The sequence below is a fragment of the Mya arenaria genome, chromosome 13 (assembly GCF_026914265.1).
Source record: "Mya arenaria isolate MELC-2E11 chromosome 13, ASM2691426v1".
Classification (NCBI taxonomy): domain Eukaryota; kingdom Metazoa; phylum Mollusca; class Bivalvia; order Myida; family Myidae; genus Mya; species Mya arenaria.
In genome coordinates, this window is record NC_069134.1 from 36,965,769 (window position 1) to 36,987,653 (window position 21,885).

Here is a 21,885-nt window from a genome sequence, read left to right on the forward strand (position 1 = left end):
GTTGTACTTGTGAAATGACATTTGTTCAATGGATGGATCACGGGGTCATGTAGCAAAACACAGTTAGACTCTAAATAAATGGAGGCCAGAGTATAGCAAAGAAATGAGGTTCAATTATTTCAATGATGAAGAAATACTATTATGATAAAAGTTGATTGAAAACAAAACGTGTCAAAGCATACAAAACAATGTATGAATATATATATAGAACAGCCTCCCAACAAACCAAATTGGTGTTCACTCACAAAAGATCTTCTTTGTAGTTTAGGTTTATATGATTCCTGGTTTTATCAAGAAATTGGAAATGTTAAGATATTTCTGTGTCTTGTTAAACAAAGGTTGAAAGATAATTGTATTCAAGATTGGCAAAGTAGATTAGACATGTCCAGTAGGGCTTGATTTTACAAAAATGTGTGGATTTAGATTTCAACCATATTTTACCATACTAAATATTACTAAATTTTGAATGTCGGTGTCCAAACTGCGGCTATCGTCACATAGATTAAGCATTGAAACGGGTCGATGGAATAGACCGCATTCGAAGCCACTAAATGATCGTAAATGCACTGTTTGTTCTTTATTAGAACATGAATACTACTTTCCTCTAGAGTGCACATTGTTTTATGAACTAAGAATGAGATTTATACCTAGGTATTATAGACAATATCCTAGTATGTATAAATTAATTGCGTTGATCAATACAGAAATTGAAACTATCTTTAAAAAATCTACTTAGGGCATTAAGGTGACCGTATATTTTTTACGGCATTAAGGAGACAATTTGTATATTTTTTGTTTTATACTTTATTTTGCTTTTTTGTTGATAATTTAGTATTGAGATGATCATTTATTATGAGTACAAAATTTAGGTTTCTTAAATTAATTAACAAAAAATATACGTAATTTGCGGTCTCCTTAATAATTTGTAAGTATGTTGCAGGTTTAAGGGGACAGGTATATATGTAGAAGGGTTTATGGAGACCAGTGTATATATAATATTATTTTTGAGGCATTAAGGGGACCATCCATATTTTATGGCATTAGGGGGACAAATTATATATATTTAACTTTTGACAGTATAGGCTCCCGTAACCTTAAGAGACAACTTGGTGATAGTATTTTTTATAATTGTGTATAATAAATCCACAAACAATGACCAGTCGAAATGGGAGGACTGCAAATTTCATAGGATATTCATCGGAAATCTTTTACAGACCATCTCATTCATTAAATGCAAGTCAGATTCAGTCACTTGATCTCTGTACCGTTTGATAAACAAAATATATAATGACCAGGGGCGGATCCAGGAATTCTCGTTAGAATGGGGCGTTACTTAGGGGCGTTTGCAGGAGGATTGAGGGTTACTCAATCAAGTAATTTTTAACAATTTGTAGTCGGAAATGATGCATTATGTGTATATTTTATTATTTTCTTCTCATATATTGACACAAAAAGTAAACTTGGATGATTTTAGAGGGAGCGCACGCCAACTGCACCCCTTCTCAATCCGCTAGTGAATGGTGACTTAATATTTTATATTATGGTTAAATAGAACTTTCAGTTGAATTATATAGAAACTGTAAATGCTAAATACAAGTTCTGTGCTTGTAAAAACAATAAAAGTTTCGTCTGCACACGAATGTGTCTGTTAACGCTTGAACAGTTATATAGCTCATGATTAAAGAACATTGTTCATTGGGTTCATTGTGACCCATGGAAGTTTTTTTTATTAAATTCCAACTTCCCCTTAAATTTTACTTGCCTAAAAGTTTAACCTTAGTCAATCAGGGGCCATAACTTGTATTAAGGACATGGAGTTATGTAACCTCATTGGCTTATGGTCCTGAACAATTGTGTGAAGTATTAAGTCAATTTAATGAAGGGTATAGAACGCCTTAACCAATAGGCTACGGAGACGGTTTTAATGCATGTACTCAATTGCAGATTCAGGGGGGGGTTGGGGGGGGGGAATCGGTCCCAGCGCGCGCGCCGTCCCCCACCCCTTTGAATCGTCCGTTTATAATATGTTCTCAGTCAATATCGGGAAAAATACAATATTAAGATAAAAATGCACTATTTCGGACTATAAATTGGGGAAGTCTAACCCCCACCCCGGTCCAACATTTCAAGCCATTCAATTTCTGTTCTGAGGGAGGGACGGATGTGGAAAGATTAAGCCCATGAGTTTCACGTACCCCTTCTTAAGTCAATTCCAGAATCTGCCACTGATATCTGTAATCAGATTTGTTGTTTCATAATGTTATTGTTCCTTTAAACAGTTTAAACCTTTTATGTCATCAACATAAACAGACGCATGTTCAGTAAAAAAATACTCTGTATACAACGTTCTCGTACTCCAGAGCGATGATGCTATGCATTATATTTATCACCATCTGACTGACTGAGTAACAGTCAAAACTTTTCCGTTAAAGAGACTCTCTCATGTTTTGGCACCAAACATATTTTTTCTCGTAATGCATCTGAAAACACTTATATTATATTATTTTACTCCTTGGTACTGAAATTGCAGAAATAATAGTAACCAGGTTGATTTTCTTACTTCAATTGCATTTTTAAAAAACGATTGAAGTATTAAAAATAATCTTGTTCAAAGGGGGAGCAGATAACACATAGAATAAAAAACGGATCGCTTATCCACTCGCCCACAGGGACTCATACTAAGGTGTTGAATATTTTAACCTTAATGGAAGTTATTGGTTTATCACGTGATTATGTCAATCAACTGATTGTGCAACAGCCTTTTGTTGAATCGGGTTAGTAACGCATTTCCAAATATTGGACTTCAAAGACTATATGTTAGCACATATCAACATTTATTGAAGGGTTTCAGCCATCAATAGCTTAGCTTTAACACTTCGTTTGATACGCCATACTTTATTTCGTAATAACAATCTATAAAATCCAAGTAAGAGATGCATTTTTAAAACCCTTAACGCTTCATAATCATATCCTCTTTAGCGGCTGAGGAAGCCGGTCCAAACCATTCACATACTTTCCGAGTTTCTTAATACGAGGGTATAGCCAGAAGTTCGTGGAATTCCTTAATACAATCAACACATTTTAATATTTTTCAACGCTCGCTATAAAATCTATTTCAGCTGTAAATGACATAGAAAACTTCAAACTGATACATAAAATATAAAGGAAACTACAGCTTTTTCATTAACATGAGATCAGTATAGCCCGCGCAGTTCAAACGTCAGAATCTGACGTCAACGTCATAACTTATCAAAGTAAGAGCCGTTCGCCGCAATACAACGTCGAAGTCTCGCTACCCACTGCCGCTAAATGTCACTGAACCACTCTGACTTGTAAAAATACAGGCGTGTCTGAGCTTCACTCTGTAGTGCCTGAAAGTCATTGAAGCGTTTACCTTTAGTTCACATTTAAGTTTCGGAAATAAGGCAAAATCGCATGGTGGTAGGTCTGGCGAATAAAGGGGGTGGGGAAGGATCTCCGCTTCAAGCTGGATTGTCGCGGTAGTCGGTGCCTCCTCCGATCTATGTGCTGATGCATTTTCCTGGTGAAGAATCCACCCATCATGCAACGCCAGTGGTCTCTTAAATCCCATCGCCCTCTACAAGTCACGCCTTAAATGGAGAACATAACTGAGGCTTATAACATTTGTCGCGTTTTGCGTACTTCATCAAATATAATTAAAACTAACACTTATTCAATCCCATATTTTTAATCATAAACTTTTTAAAACATTGTTTTATGCAGATTTTATCAAGTCCTAAATATTGATAAAAATGAATTTTGTTATATATCACTTTACCTTTTAGTAGGAAGCACCCGTCACAGATTGGCTCTGCGGAACTGCATGGAGTAGGATAACACCGTGCACATCAAAAAAGAAAATGAACATATACTTCCTATCGAGCAGGATGGTCGTGCCTTCTTCGGAGGCGGGGAACTGGTAGTCTTCCATTGACTGCTTTGCTGTTTTGTCTCAGGGTCGAAATAAAACAGTCAGGTTTCATCGCAAGTGACTATCTTCTCAAGAAAACGGTTTCCTTCCTTTTAGTACCGAGCTAAGGATCGGCGTGATTCCCGTACTCTTTTGCTCATCTCATCTTCTGTCAGCAGCCGTGAAACCCAACGCGCACTCACTCGACTCATTTTCAAACTGTCTTTCATTATCCTCCGTACCGACCCATAACTCATGTCCAACATCTTGCATATTTCATAAAGAGTGACTCGACGATCAGCGTCAACGATGTTTTTTACGGCCTCGACGTCACACACTGTAGTTTGTGAAACCGGTCGCCCAGACCTCACGTCGTCACAAATGCTTTCCCGCCCCTCACTGAACCGCTTGTGCCACTTGTAAACGAGCATTCGCTTCACTTGAGTTTCACTCGATGCTTCATTCATCAGTTTAAGTGTTTGCGATGGAGTTTTCCCTAGGTTTACACAGAACTGTATCACTGCCCGTTTTATCAATCTGTCTTCTGGCGTCATTTTAAACAAAATTTAACTATTCCGTTCAAGCTAAAATGTTTCCTTTGAAATAAACAAACAAACGCACTGACTTAAAACTTCACTTCATCACACGTTATTAACGTCACGTCAAATGTGCAAACCTTCGCGCCGTTTTATTGGTTTCAATGTGAGTGGTCAACAAAACAAGATATTGTCATGGGTTATTTTAGCAACTGCGGAGGAATGCGCGACCACCTGTTTCCATAGTGATCACTACGTTGTCGTTATAACATGCTTTACGATGAATCTCGCATTCTTAATTTCAAATTACCTGATTATTATTGTATGAAAGTTTAAAAGATATGCTGCATATTGTTTTCATTTTATCAAGCTTTTCCACGAACTTCTGGCTATGCCCTTGTATATAAATCTCTTATAAATTTGCCAAATAAAATTCAACATGGGTAAACAATTATAAAAAATAACGTATTTTATGTATTGTAACATATTTATAAAAAATAGTCACTTGAATCAAATGAACATTTTCAATGTACTTTCTTTTTCGCGGAAAGTGGACATTTCATCTTACTCCAACAAGTGTGGGGTATGGTTGATTCTCTTGTGACTGAAATCAACTTTTTTAAACACTTGGTGTATTTAAATGTAGTCCATATAAACATCCCCTTCAGATTCTTTGACGATTGCATTTCCATGGGAGATCACTGCGTAGGATAAACATACAAGTGTTGTTTAGCCACACTGTGGTTTCAATTATGTCAGGGGCGTAGCTACCCCTCTATTCATGAGGATTCATAAATGTGGTGGGGGTTCGGGGCAAACTTGAAAATTTTGAAAACCATGGTGCAATCTAGTGCATTCTGGGCGTTCCGATGTGCATTATTTAGTACTGGAAAATAACCAGTTTTAGATTCATGTAGTCAAGTTCGCATACTGCAACTTTGGTTGATTTTTTTGTCAGAATCATGTGGATTCAGCCGCGTATTCATGTATAGGCGGCTACACGCCTGTATGTTGTGCATATAAATGTATAATTTGGTTTAAATGATGCATCCTTAATATAACACCTCCTTGCTGCTACACCAATAGAAACTTCATGGGATGTTAATAGTAAAAGAACTAGCACTGACGTTCCCATTTTTGTCTGGGTCATTTAAATAATAGAAAACAATTTACAAGATAAACAAATTTGTTTTGACTTCTTTAATGAATTATATAAAAAACATTGTACAAAGATATCATGACACTTTTAAACAATAAGTATGGTTGTTAATTAAACAGTATGCTAGCTTTAACGATTTAGGCAAACCATTGGAATTTTACAGTGGTCTTAAAAGGTGTATTTAAAGCTGCAATCTCACCGATTGATCGTTTTGACTACCGGTACTCTTTTATTGTTTGTCTATAAATGGACAATTTTTTTGCATAAATGTCTAGACCCAATTTTAAGTGATATAAGAATGCTGAAAAAAGATCAGATAGCAGTTTATCATATTTATGTTAAAAAAATGATGTTTTATGGCTAAAAGCATTACGAACAATTTAATGTAAATGAAATTTTCGGCACTTTTACATTTCTGATGGGTTCTATTGTGAATTATCTAATATGACTGAATTAAAGGAATGATAACCAAATCAGCAGATTTTGAGACAATTTTGTGTCTTAACTGACAATCTGTAAGAGTGCAGCTTTAAGTGTTGATCTAAAGCTTCATATACACATTGTTATATTGTCAATAACTGTTTAAAAGGTCTCATGTACTAAATAAGATAATAATTTTCATACAATATCTAAAATTGATCAAAATAAATAAAGTACCATTATACCTATTTCTTAAAAGTGCCTTTTCTCATCTGACAATACCATTCAAAGCCATCATTTCAACTATGAATTTATTTTTAACTTTCAACTTTTCTATAGCATATGCAACAAAATATACCAAAAATACAAGCCATGAACAATATGATTGTTCAACTTGCATTATCTTTGGCCTTTTGAAACGACCATTTTCCAGTTTTGTCTATTTGTAAGTTATGCCCTGAGGAATAAAGTATGACTGTATGAATCATAAAAAGCAATAAAAACACTAAAAATATGCCCCAACCCCTGTAATTTCTAATACAGTAGTAAAATCAAGAAATTAAACATTTAGAGCTGCACTCCCACAGATATACCGTTTTCACAACTTTTTTTTTTTTGAATGAGCAATTTTTGCGTAATTATCTGCAAACCAATGATAAAAGATTGCTGACAAAAGATCAGATCACAGATTTCATATTTCCGTTCAAAAATTAATGTTACTAACGGTTTAAGAAAAGTGCATAAAACATCAATGTTTTAACTTAAATAGAAAAATCTGCCATTTAATTTTTCGCAAAAATTGGATGGTTCCAATCCAAGACATAAAATGAGAAAAGTTGTCAAAACGTCCAAAATGTGAGAGTGCAGCTTTAACGTTTGAAAGTAACTCTGTTTGCCTCGTGCCCCTGAACAGGGTTTAATTATATTATATGCCCAGTGGGTTTGTCCCTGTATATTTGATTGTATGATTGCAGTAATGGATAATGGTCTAATTATCTTCTGACAATTTTTCACCAATTTTAAAGAAACAGAAAACACATATTAAGCTCATATAACGCTGTACAATTTAATCTCATTCATTAGGATGAGAAAAATTCCCTAAAAATATTAATTGTGGAAACATATCTCATTTAAATACATACAGGAAATGGCGACATCATTTACCCTTTAGTATGAAAAATGCAGTTTCCTGATATTTGAATAGCGGTTCTTTATTTAAGCATCTCAATTCATTCAACATACACATAGTATGTATCAATTTTCAAAGGAAACCAAATCATCGTAACGATGGTTTTCAAAGCAAATATTCACACTCTTGACAAACTTCTTTTCCTAGTTTCAACTTTTGAGACTTTTTGATGAGCCTGCACCTCCCCCTCTTATGCTGTGGCTTCAAGCAATAAAGCTACCAGCTCAAGTTGCACAACTGGTGAACAAGACTGCTGATAGTCGACAAACTGCACACCTGATGCCATGATAAATCATGTCCATCGACTTCCAGAATGAAGAAATGACGCAGCACAGAATTGATTTCAATTGGACCTCTCTGTACTTTCATCCCCTTGTTGTAGTCAAAGACTATATCTAAGTGTGCAGTGCGGGATCTTGAGAAGCTTTCTGCTCCTCTGATGAAGTAAGTTTGGCAGAGTGTGAAACTCCTGTCTACTCATATGCCTGGACACATGTGATCTATGTCTTCTTGTGTGTGCCCAACCATCACCTGAAATTGTTTTAGAGGAAGTTAGTGCTTGATTACAAGTCAATGTGACAAAACAAGGTCTTTCATTTATGCCACCAAGAACTAGTATTCCAAGTTTCATAACTCGTATGTTAACTCAAAGCAATTGAGCAGAAACTGTTTGGTAATTAATTTTAAGTCACTGCTTCCACTTATACTATCAGTAATATTGAACGTGAACCGACTGACCCAAATGCTATTCTAAATAATTTTTATGTGCAGAAACCTTAATCCTATTGACACAAAAGTAATCCAATAGTATGTCTTCACAAACCATTCTACAACAATATTTTGTCAATTTAACTCAAAGATTGATTATTTTTTTTTGTCAGACAAACACAGAGATGGCCCTATATCGCTCACCTGATTTGAGAAAGGATTCTAACTTAGTTATTGTTTGGACACTAACTGGACACTTTTGGTCTGACTTTATAATGCTGCTGGTGAAAATATTAAAAGTCCCTAAATAATGGGCTTACAAAAACATGAAATAAAATGTATTTGTTTAAAAATTACAAAGGGCCATAACTCTTACAATATTTAAGTTTGTATTGAGCAGAATAAAAGGCTTTGCCTAAAATACAAACTTAAAACTATATTTACAAGTAAAACAAAACAAGAGCACCGCGAAACGGAGCATTATACGCCCGAAGAAGATTCGGCTCGAGGTCCTTTTAATGTAGTGATGATTTGTATAAAGTTATTTGAAAATCGCTTTATTAGTTACCAAGTTATGGCCCGGACACGGAATTGCTAACGGACGAGTAACAAAGATGTGGCCCGGACACAGAATTGCTAACGCCCCCCCATGGTGATTCTAGTCTTTCAGGTATGGACCTGGAAATTGCGCGCGACACATCCTTTTAATGTAGTGATGATTTGTATAAAGTTATTTGAAAATTGCTTTATTAGTTACCAAGTTATGGCCCGGACACGGAATTGCTAACGGACGGACAGACGGACGGACAGACAGACAGACGGACAGACGATGGAGGCCATAACATAATACGACCCTTCGGGCGTATAAAAATCTACTAATATGTTTTTTGTATCTGGTTTTTGAGAGAGAATGATCGGAAGAAAACATCACACATTTACAATCATATTAAAAAATAATTTAGTTTTTTTTTTAAATTATATTCTATTTCAAAAACACTGCAAAAGACAAGACACTTACGTTTCAATTTCTTGATTTCAATTTCTTGATTTAATACATTGATGATTATCAATTCTTATGAAGCGAGATGGATCTTACACTCTGACCAGTGCAACGTGCATGTTCTTAGTTGCTCAGTTATTACCTTTCTTAAAATTCTCCTCTTGATCTGAGCCACGCCAAAATGATGGGAGATGCTTTTGTTGTATTTTCCATCGGAATGTATAGCACCTCTGTGTTTCTGTTTGTCTCCTGAAATAGTAAAAGTTTATTAATAATAATCACAATAATAATAATCAGTGACTTTTACTGAAATTATTTTCACCGATTGTGCCTTGCACATTGGGGAACAAAGTTGACTTCTGAGGAGAAGATTTTTCCATATAGACATATAACAAAAAGTAACTCCGCACCCTGGAGCAATGATTTTTATGAATCAATATCCGGTGAAGAAAATTCATACAGGGTATTGAAACATTTTTTTGCTTCAAATGAAGACTTTTAAAAAAGATAACTTAACTAGCTCTTCATCATATTAAATAAAAATTAGCAGTCTATGCCGCACACGGAGCCCCGCATTTGATCTTTTACCATAGTTTGATTGAGAGTTAAGTTTCACATCGACAAGTCTTTACAGGTCTATTAAAGCTGCACTCTCACAGATTGAACGTTTTGAAAAAGGTTATAATTTTTATCTTGGAATGAACCAATGTATGCAAAATGCATGGAAACCTGTGATATAAGACGGCTGACAAAAAATGTCTTTGAATTCCCGTCAAACATGTCCGAACCAAATTCAAACTTTGGATAATCACTGTGATTCACGATGAAATTCAGCACTTCTTGCCCAGTATATATACGTTTACTTTAAGCGGAAGGCAAATTAAAACAAACACATTTGTCCGAAAATTAATCAAGCTTTAAATGGTAGTAGAATTGTCATTTGTTCATGTAATTTTCAAAAATCAGGAAAGGAAATAAATGTTCTCATGTTGCCAATTTAGTCTCGATCATCTAGACGCTTGTATCCAGATCTATATCGTTCATTGACTCTAATTAGAGCGGCTTCATGATTGAGACTAGCCGGTTCTTTGATAATTGTTACGATCGAACAGTGGTTGAAAATGTAAAGTGAGACCAGTTTTTTACCTGTTATTGAACAAACTGTTATGTTGGCAGGACTGTCCTCCTCAGCAATGCAAAGAACAGCAATGACTGGCTGGCACTCTGTAAAATGGCGATTAAAACATTATGTCCAATTAAAACTGTCCCATTCTAAACAATCCATCAGCAATATATATAAATGAGCTGCGCCATGTGGAAATGTGTCTTGGGAAGTTGACATCATTCCATGTAATGATGTCATAAAGATGAGCAGAAGACATTACTTACTATGCAGTAAAAGTTCTTACTTTAACAGTAAAGATATCTTTTTTTGAGGAAATTAATCAAAGTGAGCTCTTTTATGTCATGTTTCTACAGTACCGTAGGTCTTGTACACATCTATGTTACATATATAAATAATAAACAGGAATAAAATGAGGAGTTGTGTACACACTAATTCCTCCTTATGTACTGTGTAACTCAAGAAAAACAATTCATAATTCTAGTAAAAACAATCCATAATTCTAGTAAATCTCTAGAATTCCCTTACTTTTCTCGCTGTACAAAAATGAATGAGGAGTTGCAAACAAGCAGGGCCATAAAACTTTTGCCATTTAAACTGTACCACAACAGCAATTTAAAGACAGTGATACTCATTGATGGAATAGGCACTTAGACAGCTACATTTTCTGAGAAATGGAGATCAGACTAAATTCTCCAGAGATAATTTATAGCTTTATTTGAAATAAAGAACATGTTACAGTGTTTATGTTAAACTTGTTACTTATCCCTGATAACACAATCATTACCTTCAAAATGGTGATAAAATAAAAACAAATATACCTTATTAAACACTGTTTACTATCACATCTGTACCCCCCCCCCTCCCCCCTTCTTACATACCTAAGCGGCTCTTACCAAAGTAAAGAATGAAAGGTCCACAAGGCCAATTAAAACCATGAACCATGAGAATCCTGTTTACTAATTTGATTTTAAATCACCCAAAAGGCTTTCTACACATAATGGTTCCTTAATTTAAATCTAGCCTCCAAAGTTGTGATTTCATTGAAAGACTTGAGATACCTTATTTAAAAAAATGACGAAAGGAAAGCTTAAACACAGAAGTCTGGACGGGTATACGAGCCTGGAAATAAATACACAAAAGCTCACCATGCTGCTAAGGATTCTTATATAATTCCCGGCCCAAGTTCAGCTGGAGATGTTGATTCCACACGGCTGGATAACCGGCCCAGTGCACCCAAGCTTGGCAGTATCTGCAAGAGGAGGGTGTATATCTGGGAAAACGCATTTATAATCAATTTGCGAAAGTTCTTATCCGCCATAAGTAGTGAACATGTATGTGGCTTATAGATTATCTGAAATGAAGTTTAATAAAGGAGACAAGGTTCGGTCTGGGATCTAAACCTGGATTTTAATGCTGAAATTGTAAGTTTTGTTCAAATGAAGTATAAACTTAAAGTGAGTACAAAGATATCTTGAAGCCCAGATTTATCACTTACCTGAAGTTTGTAGGGCTACAATTTGCTGTAAACTGCAGGAACTGTCCCCATGAGCCTTTTGTCTGTTAGGGGAATGGTGGCTTAGGTAATTGGTGGTACCACTCTGCATTTCTTATCCACACACAACACAGTGTATCTGAAAATGACAGAGAATGGCCATGCACTTATGAAAGCTATGCTAGAAATACGCCGTTATGAGTGTATCAGATGACATTTCCACACAGAAATTGTGAGGCCACCAATACAGCAGTACTGACATCAATGACGAAAACATATATATCTGTCATGGAGCTGTGCTGGTTCTGTGGCGTCAAAACCACTGCAACTTGGCAATTCACTAGAAACATCTTTTCAGAAAAAAGAAACAACCAATACTGGGTAGCCTTTGTCACCCAGTGAACACCCAGAGCATCTTGTTACTTTGAGCATCTATTTACTTAGAAGTACAATGTAGCGTCATTAAGATCTCAAATTAACAAAAAAGTGTATCCGAAAGCTTTAAATACTGAACGAAGTGTAACTTTGAGGCGGGCTGCGAGCAAATACTTTCAAGGGCAGAAATCTCCCAGAAGTTTGAAAAAGATTATGCAAAGCTCTAGCTTGATGATTTTGGCCCAATTTCAAATTGTTACTCAGTAACACGACGGCGTAAATTTAATCAAACATCAATATAGTTACACAGGAAAATAAGAAATAGCTTTAAACTCTCTCACATTCATGGCAGAGTGTCTGGTGACGGTTAAACATTCAGCCTGGTGGCTGGGGTAACATATCTAAATCCCTAAATGGATGATCTGATCCCAGCCAACAGATCAGCGAAACACGAATTGTATTGCGTGTCCAGGGGGGGGGGGGGGGGTCCCAAGGATATCTTGACGCAACTTACCATAGCCGCCTTGCGTTTTTGTTCACAAAGCCGGCACACACAGTTCATTCTCAGTTTGCATGTTGTGTACTGAAAAGTTCCAGCTTTCCATGACACTCGCAATAAACCTATCCATGAATTAAAACAAATTAACAAATAACTACCAGGTAATTATGGAAATATAAATGTCATTTTTTACTTAAATTATTGATAAATACAACTTATATTGCAGTCAAACTGGATAAAATATCAGGAAAATGTGTCCTGTTCCAAAAAGTGTGTTTTGAAGTTGCAGACAATAGACCAAAGACCAAGAATTTAAGTGTTCAGACAGGGGCAGGCAAATCTTAAAAAAAATATCAAAATTTTAAAACTTAAATAAAACTAAAATTATACAAACCTTATATAAATCATGTGTTAACTTGAAAATACGTACAAGAATACAATGTACACATAATCAAATGCTACCTCAGAGAATCATTTTTTTCAAGAACTACTTAAAGGGGTACTGCAACCCGCAAGCCTTTCGTTGTGGGCCGACACCTTTAAACCTCTTTCCCGCACATTAATTAAACACGTCTTATGTTTTGTCAGTGCCGGTTTTGATGACCAGTATAAATCCAAAAGCAGTTTTTCTGCCAAAATTTACCCAAATGATTTGGATGAATGCTTAACAAGAAAGTGCAGTGTACACAATCAAATAAAGTATTTAGTGTTCCAGCAATAATGAGCAATCTGAAATCTGACCCCTTACATTCCTTAAATATTCACAAAGTGTTAAGTTCATGTGTTTGTTATCTTTTTATGATTCAAATGGTAAAAAAATGGTGCAAATGTGAGAAGCCCTGAAGAGGAAAACTGATATTTTAATAGAAATAGTGATGAAATCACTGACATTATGTTTACTTAGCAACTAAAGCAACAGACCAACCAGACCTACCAGTATGCTAATCTATAAATTTAAATCTGTGGCGCAGTTGTTTACATTGTGTGATTTAAATGCATATATTTTTGTTGGTGATTAGTTTAAATCCAACTGAAGCAATCTCTTATCAATATAAACCTTAGTTCATCCAACAAATTAAATATTTGAATGTTAGAGGATTTGTTTTCAGAAGATCAGCAATAATGTTTTTTCTTTAATTGTCTCAATGAAAATGTAATGTTCAAGTTTATAGGCGCTGTTTTATCTGAGAATTTCCCTGGGTGTGAACCGCTTACTGTGTCCAAGTTATCCAAGCTGGATCTAAGACATTACTACAATATGGGCAATTTGCTCTGCCATTTTTATAGATAATACCCGGTAGTGTATTCCAAAGGTATTCTTTTGGTACATTGAACTCACAACAATATTTGAACTCCTGACGTCCAGCACCGCTGTCAGATTATCTAATCCAACCACTATGCCATTGCATGCTCTTTACTGAACGAAAGATAAATGAATACTCACAATTTTGAACAGTATTTTTTTGGTCACAGATAGCAACCTTTTAATCCCACTTAATCCTGTCTTCCCTATTTGGCAAACGGAGAATTTTTAGAAAATTTGTTATCTGATGATCCTGTAAATTTTGTGTGGATTGACTAAATACTGTTCGAATTTAGCAAATCAAAACTAACATTTTGGGTTTATTCAGTGTAGACCCTAAAATATCAATTTTGATTTATAAGTATGTAGGTTTGTTTAAAAGCTCAGTACAGTTTACTTTACTTGTTAAGTTATCCAATTTCTGTAAAAAAATATTACTAAACTTGACTATAAAATACTGTAGGGGGGCGTGTCGTAAAGTTAAGAAAAAATCCAAATAATGCAACAGTCAATTGCAGCATGGGCCCCCAAGGTCCTGCTAATAGCGGGGACTTTGACTTTCGGTCCAGCCAATCCCAGGTAAAATTCCCGCTCTGCACAGACAAACAGCTGGTAAAAGCCCTGTCAAATGAATTATGATCATTTCGTAACCGCTCATTGTTGGTCATTTCGTAACCATTGTGTTAGTCAATTCGTAACCGTTAAGAAATCGAATGGTCATATCTTAACCGTTGACTCCTATAATTATGAGGAATTAATTTAATACCATTTGAATTTACAAAATAAGTTTACTGTAAGTATAAAACATAAAAATAACAACATAAACAAAGTTAAATCTAGTAGTTGTATTCCTTCTTTATTCCTAATAGTGTAGTGCGATTTGCCAATAAACTCTGAAACTATGACAAATAGAAACATTCACACTAGCTATTTTTATATGTTGCGAAGGAAATATTATAAGCAGGCTGAATATTAAATGTAATAATTTTTTAATTCATAGATGTTCTACCATTGAGAGGAATTGTGACCTTAAGCCAATACTTTTAAATATATAGACCATATTACTTTAGAATTTCTTTTTTATTAAATTGCATAGAAGTATTGTAAAATGTAGTGAGTTTGCCGAATGAGATTATGCGCTTTTTATATGCTTATTGTAAAGAATGTGCCGATATGTTTAATTTTGTATCTTGTTATTGGAAATTAATACCATAAGGCCAAATAAAAAATAGGTGTGTTTCAGGTAACACTGCTAAAAAAAATAGGGTAGGTAGGTCGGAATATTTTTTTTATTTTTTTATTTTTATTTTTTTTTTTTTTTGATATATTGATTTCAGTAACTGTTGACTCAGAAAGTAACAAAAATAAAAGTCATCAATTTTCAGGTTTATCAGTAGTTTTTAAACATGTTACATGCTTCAAAGGAAACATTCTTTATTTGTCTGGTTAAATACTTTTGACAATGATGGTTGGATTTCAACTAAGTTATGGTACACCACTCTGCTATTATTTGAGACTTTCCAGGAACGGTTTTACTTTTCTTTATGCACCCGTTTGCTTTCAATCACCCTCTGTAGAATACTAACCTCCTTGAAACATAATTACATGAAGAGTGGGACGGCAAATTTACCATATAAGCCATTAGCCAAGGAAACCTCAATGCTGTCAAGAGGACCTGGGGGTTCAGGTTTGAAGAACAAGTAACATGCAGGTTTTATTGCCAAAATTGCACACTTAAGTCTGACATATCAATCCGAAAGTCAGTATCTGACACATTTGTATCTGACAAGAAAATATAGTTCAAGAATTGAAACATACCTGCCACACAAGCACAAACGTAATTCACCTTAAGAGTTCGGACATTCTATAAATTCGGACATCCATTATTATTTTCAAAAATAATTTATTTTAGGTACCTAATTTTCGGACACCCAAAGGACATCGACTGAACTTTTACAGTTACTAAGTCTCACAGACAAAAATTATTGATCTTTATCGTTACAATGCCTGGCTAGATTACCTAACCGTATACATCACTGTGATAAGTTAGTTGGTTACTACCCATCCTAAACGATTTATTGCCTGGTGAAAAGGATGTGTGATATATTCAATGGAGGATTAAAGAAACAACAAGGGCAATGCAGAGATTAAGAAAACACAGACATGACATGTTTGTAAAACGATCCGCCAATTAACTTTGAAACTTGTATCACACTTTTAATATAGACTTTATGAAGCAATAATCGTACAGTAATACTCATTGAAACATCAATCATGCCAAGAAATACCAGCCAATTTTTCCACTTTTCATTTCTACACAAGAGCCAATTTCAGCTACACATTAACCCCTAATTGACCGAGAATCTGACCATGTGTTTAATCATGTTTTCATATCTAGGGAGTTGCTGGTTTGGGTCAAGATTTGGAAGAATGTATTTAATTTTGCCCAGAAAGACGTGAAGAAGTATCAAGTGTTCACTACAATTAATTAAAATTACAGAGTACTTAATTTAGTAAAACTATTATTTTCTTATTCTTAAACAAAAATATGATGTTTTAATGAGTAACATTATCGTTTTAGACATACATGTGTATGACAGATGTTAATGAAATGGTATGCTTAACCAACCGTTTTATTTGGAATGAAAATGTAACCTATATTACATTATATATGAATCTGGCCGTCTCGTAGGTCGAATTATATTTAAGGGTATGCTTTACTAAGCGTATGGATATTGATTTTAAAATGTCAGATTTATTGGGTTCACATTTTTTAACAAAAACACACACTCTTATTGTTCATTTTTAAAGCTTTGTTGTTTTTATTTCACTGTAAAAAATATTGAGTTCGTAAGTATACGTATACACCATGGAAAATGGGAAATATAAACGAAACTTGAAAAATATATCACATTGGCGAAACTGAATCTCCGAATGTTAAATTTACTTCAATTTTGTTCATATTATCATGAACACATGAGGCGGTTAAAATGCATTTTCGTATAACTGATTGGGATTTGTTTTTGCAATATTTCAATCTAAAAAAATTGCTTAGTTTTGTGTTCATCTGGCATTGTCTTCATACCGTGACCTGTGAAAGAACATGTTTTGACCGACATAAACTCACAACAATGGTCGCTGTCCTTGAGTGACTCCTTTTCTGTAAAATATTGACCCACCCCCACCCCAAATAATAACATGACTCAGAACGTTACTGTAAATAGGTATTTAACCCCACCGAACAGAACCGACTATGTTGGTCATTTAATATGTGTGCTCTTAAGTCTTAGTAATACAGGTGGTAATGCTGCAGCTATTGTTGTTGATACTGCCACTACTGCTTCTGCTATTGCCAATGTCAACACCACCGCCACAACACCACCGTCAGCACCACCACAACCACCACCACCACCACCACCGATGATGATGATGATGATGATGATGATGATAATGATGATGATAATGATGATGATGATACCCCTAAACTACTGCCGCTCCTGCTGAATTGTTGTTGTTGTTGTTGCCACTTCTACAACAACAGCTACTACTATTCCTTCTACTAACTATCATATAACTTCTACTGATGCTGCTAATCTTGCGTTAATCAATTATATGTTGCTGTGAATGAAGGAACTAAGCTTTTTGTATCAATGCGAAGACCCTTATTTATCTATTTATAATGAGCGCAAAGTACAATGAACCCTTAAAGGGACTGTACACCAGATTCGCACCAAAAAAGTTTTCTTCTGTAACGAATCTCAGGACAATTATCTAATGGACTGTGTTACGCTTTATCATAATTGTAAAAAAAAGTACCAAAATGTAAAAAAAAAACTGTGTCGGAGACCGGGTTCTTCAGTTAGTAAGTTTCAATGCATTGTACTCATCGATGCCAAGTTTATGTCAGTTTTCGAAAATTTTCTCCTTTTTTCCGCTATTTTATCATACGGAGTATAGCCCCTTTAAGCAGATTTTCGACATCCACAGATAAACAACTCCCCGGTATCATTTTATTAAATATACATGAGTCATAACATTTTGAGCCGGAAGTTGATAAGTTTGACTGAAAGTGAAAGTTTGTGATTCTATTTGTTTCAAAAAAACTTCCTCACGCCGGCCAAATCCTAAGAGCCTCTTATAGAACAATACCGTACTCAAGTTGTTAAATTAAACGACTTGATTACGGTATTGTTCTATAAGAGGCTATTAGGATTTGGCCAGCGTGAGGATAATATTTAGCTGTCGGGGAACTAAGAAATATAGTTAGTACATTTGTACTTGATGTTTTCAATCTTTAAACATAATTAAACATAATAACAAGAGTGTGGTTTAGATAGTTAAATATTGTTATCAAGGAGATTGTTCATAAACAATATCAAAGATGTAATGCTTAGCTTAGTTAATTAATAATTATACTTTTTATAGTTAAGAAAATCATGTCAATACTTAATAATAAACTATTATTGAATTTTTATTTTTATTTTTGACAAGTGTCGTAATCAACAAAATGAGATGAAGCGTTAAATCTAAGAACCATGCACTATAGAAAGATTTTTCCGAAAAATGACCAAAATTATTGCTCCCCTGAATTTCATGCTGGTCGTAATGGCCATTAAATGAAATGAATTAGCTGTACAGCAGATAACTGATAAAAAATTCATGGAGAACCAAGTCAGTCCTTTAACCCTTAGCACAAAACCACTGAATGGAACATAATGCATATGCTGCTAAAATCCAGGTATATGCTGGCATACAGGGGTTTCCTTCTTAATTGAAAATTGGATAGGATTTCTTGGCATGAAAACAATAAAGTCAACACATTCAATGATACAGGTAACTATTAAATGTGATGAATTAAAGTTATAAATGCAATACTCAAGTTACAATAAAAAAACACCAGACACATTAATCCTGCATAACAATATCCATGCTCTCCATGAGATCCTCGTGGGTATAACTGAGTTATGTGACGTCACACAATGGGACTGTTTGATCTGAAGCCGATAAAAGGTGTTTATTCATTTCAATGCATGTATAAAATGGTGTTGAATGGGATTTTAACCATCTTGATGAAGGAGCTACAGTGACTTATAGGCGTAATAACCATTGATAACTACGGATAAATTAATAAGTGGTAAAATGCAGACATGAAGAAAAAAGGCAGGTTTACCATACATGTAAATAAAATGTAAAAATGGTTATTTTCTATGAATTCGTAGAGCGAAAAATTAATTATTTTAAGGTGTCCGAACTCTAAGGTGAAGTACGGTAAATACATTAAAAAAATCCAACTCTAATATTGTCAACTTTACGTACATACATTTCGTAACAAATGCTTTTCGTACCCAAATCACATTTTTTTCAGGGAAAAATAGGTTAGGGTCGGCGGGAAAAAATAGGGTCGGTCGGGTAACCTGAAAGAGACCTATTTTTTTATTTGGCCTAACAAATAATTTAAGGTTGTTTTTTGTCGGTTTCGGATATAAAGTATGCAGAATATGAATCAATTGTTTGTTTGTTCAAAATTTTGTTCGTTTTAAACAATTCAAACAAATATAGTCAATGAAATAGGTCAAGAATGATTATTTATGTAAACGTAATTTTACTCAAAAATACATCGCGATCAGTCTTTAATTATTGTTTATAAGTAAGCAAAATGTAAGAAAATAATTAACATATTTTGGTAGTATAACAAATCATTTCTACTTTAGCATGATATATATATATCTAATAACTATTGAGTAACATAAATTATTGGCTTGTTACTAGTGAGAATTCGAGTAATGTCTCCCAATTGGTGTCTTGGTTGCTGTGCCATATACATCCAGGTTCGAACAATACACTTAACGAGGTGCTAAGTGTACTATTTATCACCTTGTTAAATGGTGGTTATTATATGAGCAATTGATTACTTGACGGTTACGAATTGACTAACAGAATGGTTACGAAATAACCAAGATCAGCAGTTACGAAATGGTAAGGTTACGAAATGACCAGATCCTCGTCAAATGCCCCTGGGGACATCCTAGGTTAGGCCCAATCCCTGTTATCAGCGCAAAAACAATAACACCGCATTCACTCAGCACTGCCGGTCCACCTGGAAGGTAAAAACATGGCCCATTTCCCCTGCTATCCCCGGTATAAACAAGACCTGGGTGCCATTGTTACAATTGACTGGTGCATAACTGTGGCAGAATAAGGGAAATATTTTATTGTTGCATTTATTATCAAATATGAGAATTTAAGACACATGCAAAAAGCCACAATACGAATTGGTGATAGTGTTCGTTCTGTTCTGCTATTCAAAGGTGATGAGAATGACTAATGACATGACATTGACAAACAAAATGTAAGGCATTTGTATCCTTTCGTCTTTTATTTATTAAAATCTGAGATGTTATGGGAGCAAATCACTTTTTAGATTGGAACATACCAAATAATAATAAGCGACGATGTACAGTAGTGGTAAACCAAGTTTGCTAGAAATCAATCGAGTTTCTCCAAAATACAAGCAAAAATTACACCGGATGTTGATACTAGTGATTTAGGGCACCCGTGATTTAGTTTCGGATGAACAAAATCCGGATAAATCATTTGCTTTTCATCCAAAGGGTGGACGATTTATACAACTGTACAAAAGTCATAAAAATAAACGAAAAAACGTTGAATATGTATTTTAAACACTTACCAAGTTACCATTCTCTTTCTGTAAGAGATGAACGCCATACTGCATAATTGCCAAACTCCGCGCAGTGTTACTTCCCTTGCAGTACAGTAATCACTGCCTTCACAAATATCACGTGATGATAGAAACGGCACGTGATTGCAATTTACAAAATGGACGGAACACCTTTAAAAGAAATTCCAGCAACATGTTTCATTTGTTAAGAAAATAAACGATTTTATTCCATAAAAGGAAAAAATGCAAAACGTTCGATACATGTCTGAATAGCTAACAACACATCCATGTTGATATTGTAATTTGTAAATCCTACTTTCAATTTGAAAAAAGACCGAACATTTCCGAATGTTTTTTTTAATTGTTATTTTTTTATAAAACATATTATGCCTATCAACTGGCGTAAAGTAATTATTTAAGAAAGGATATAAGAATAAATATATATGATTAAAAAAAATGCCATTAAAAGTTTTCATCCAATTTTGGATGAAAATCTTGTGGTGGCACAAACTCCGCGCAGTGTTACTTCCCTTGCAGTACATTACTTTACTGCAAGGGAAGTAACACTGCGCGGAGTTTGCATAATTGCACGGAGATGGTACCACGGAGATACCCGAACATTTCCGTTATATTCCGGAAAGTTAAATTTCTGTACTGAAAATTTGGATGCTGATGGTACACGAAATATCGAATTTCCTCATTTCTGTTTTTTATGGAATGAAACTTCGGGATAATATACAATAAGCTTTAAATAAAGTAAAACAAATAAAAAATGCTTAGTATATAGCTATTTTTGACCAAAATTATGATTTTTTCCCTGGTCGCCTTAATAGCTATTTTTATGGATACACAAATATACTAACACAAAAGTTTAAGAATATTTTTTTTTAATATTAAAAGAGAATAATATTTAAAACAATGAAATGATCTCGTAAATAAACATTCAAGCTTATCAACTTACTGTCAATGGACATTTTTATTGACATGTCATTTGATACATCAAATCTGGACTGAAAATATTAAGGAGACCAATTTTTGTCGCCTTAATCCAGCGGTCCCCATAATGCCTAGATTAATATATATATGGTCACCTTAATATCTGTAGTATATATATATAATATATATATATATATATATATTATATATATATATATAATATATATATATACACTTATACACACAATATACACTTTTATTTTTTAATGGAAAAACAGGCAGAACTCTCGAGTTACTCGGACAATTGATTCACTCCATGATGGAACTTGCCTGGAACTTGCACACAAATGCTGTGACTGAGTTGCATCATAATTGAATAATAATTATAACTTAAGTAGCTGCGTACATGATATGTACACCTACTATTTTTAATGTAAAAGGGGCATAACTCTGGATAAACTGGGGCGAATAGCCCCAAGATCAAACTTCACCGAAACCTGAAACCCACAAACAAGCACTGTGACCGAGTGGC

At 34.5% G+C, this 21,885-nt stretch overlaps 1 long non-coding RNA gene across 6 annotated transcripts; it reads right to left on the minus strand.

The window, feature by feature from the left end:
* Nucleotides 1-7,423: 7,423 nt before the first annotated feature.
* Nucleotides 7,424-20,593, minus strand: LOC128214934 (uncharacterized). 6 transcript variants are annotated; one of them, XR_008258000.1, is made up of 7 exons: nucleotides 20,427-20,464; nucleotides 12,451-12,545; nucleotides 11,565-11,700; nucleotides 11,215-11,318; nucleotides 10,090-10,167; nucleotides 9,086-9,192; nucleotides 7,424-7,766 (listed from the first exon to the last, which is right to left on the minus strand). It is a non-coding gene; the product is annotated as an uncharacterized LOC128214934 (long non-coding RNA). The 6 variants fall into 6 exon arrangements; XR_008258001.1 differs by lacking the exon at nucleotides 20,427-20,464 and adding an exon at nucleotides 20,172-20,271; XR_008258002.1 differs by lacking the exon at nucleotides 20,427-20,464 and adding an exon at nucleotides 20,172-20,252 and having other exon boundaries at nucleotides 12,451-12,557.
* Between the last annotated feature and the right edge of the window lie 1,292 nt (nucleotides 20,594-21,885).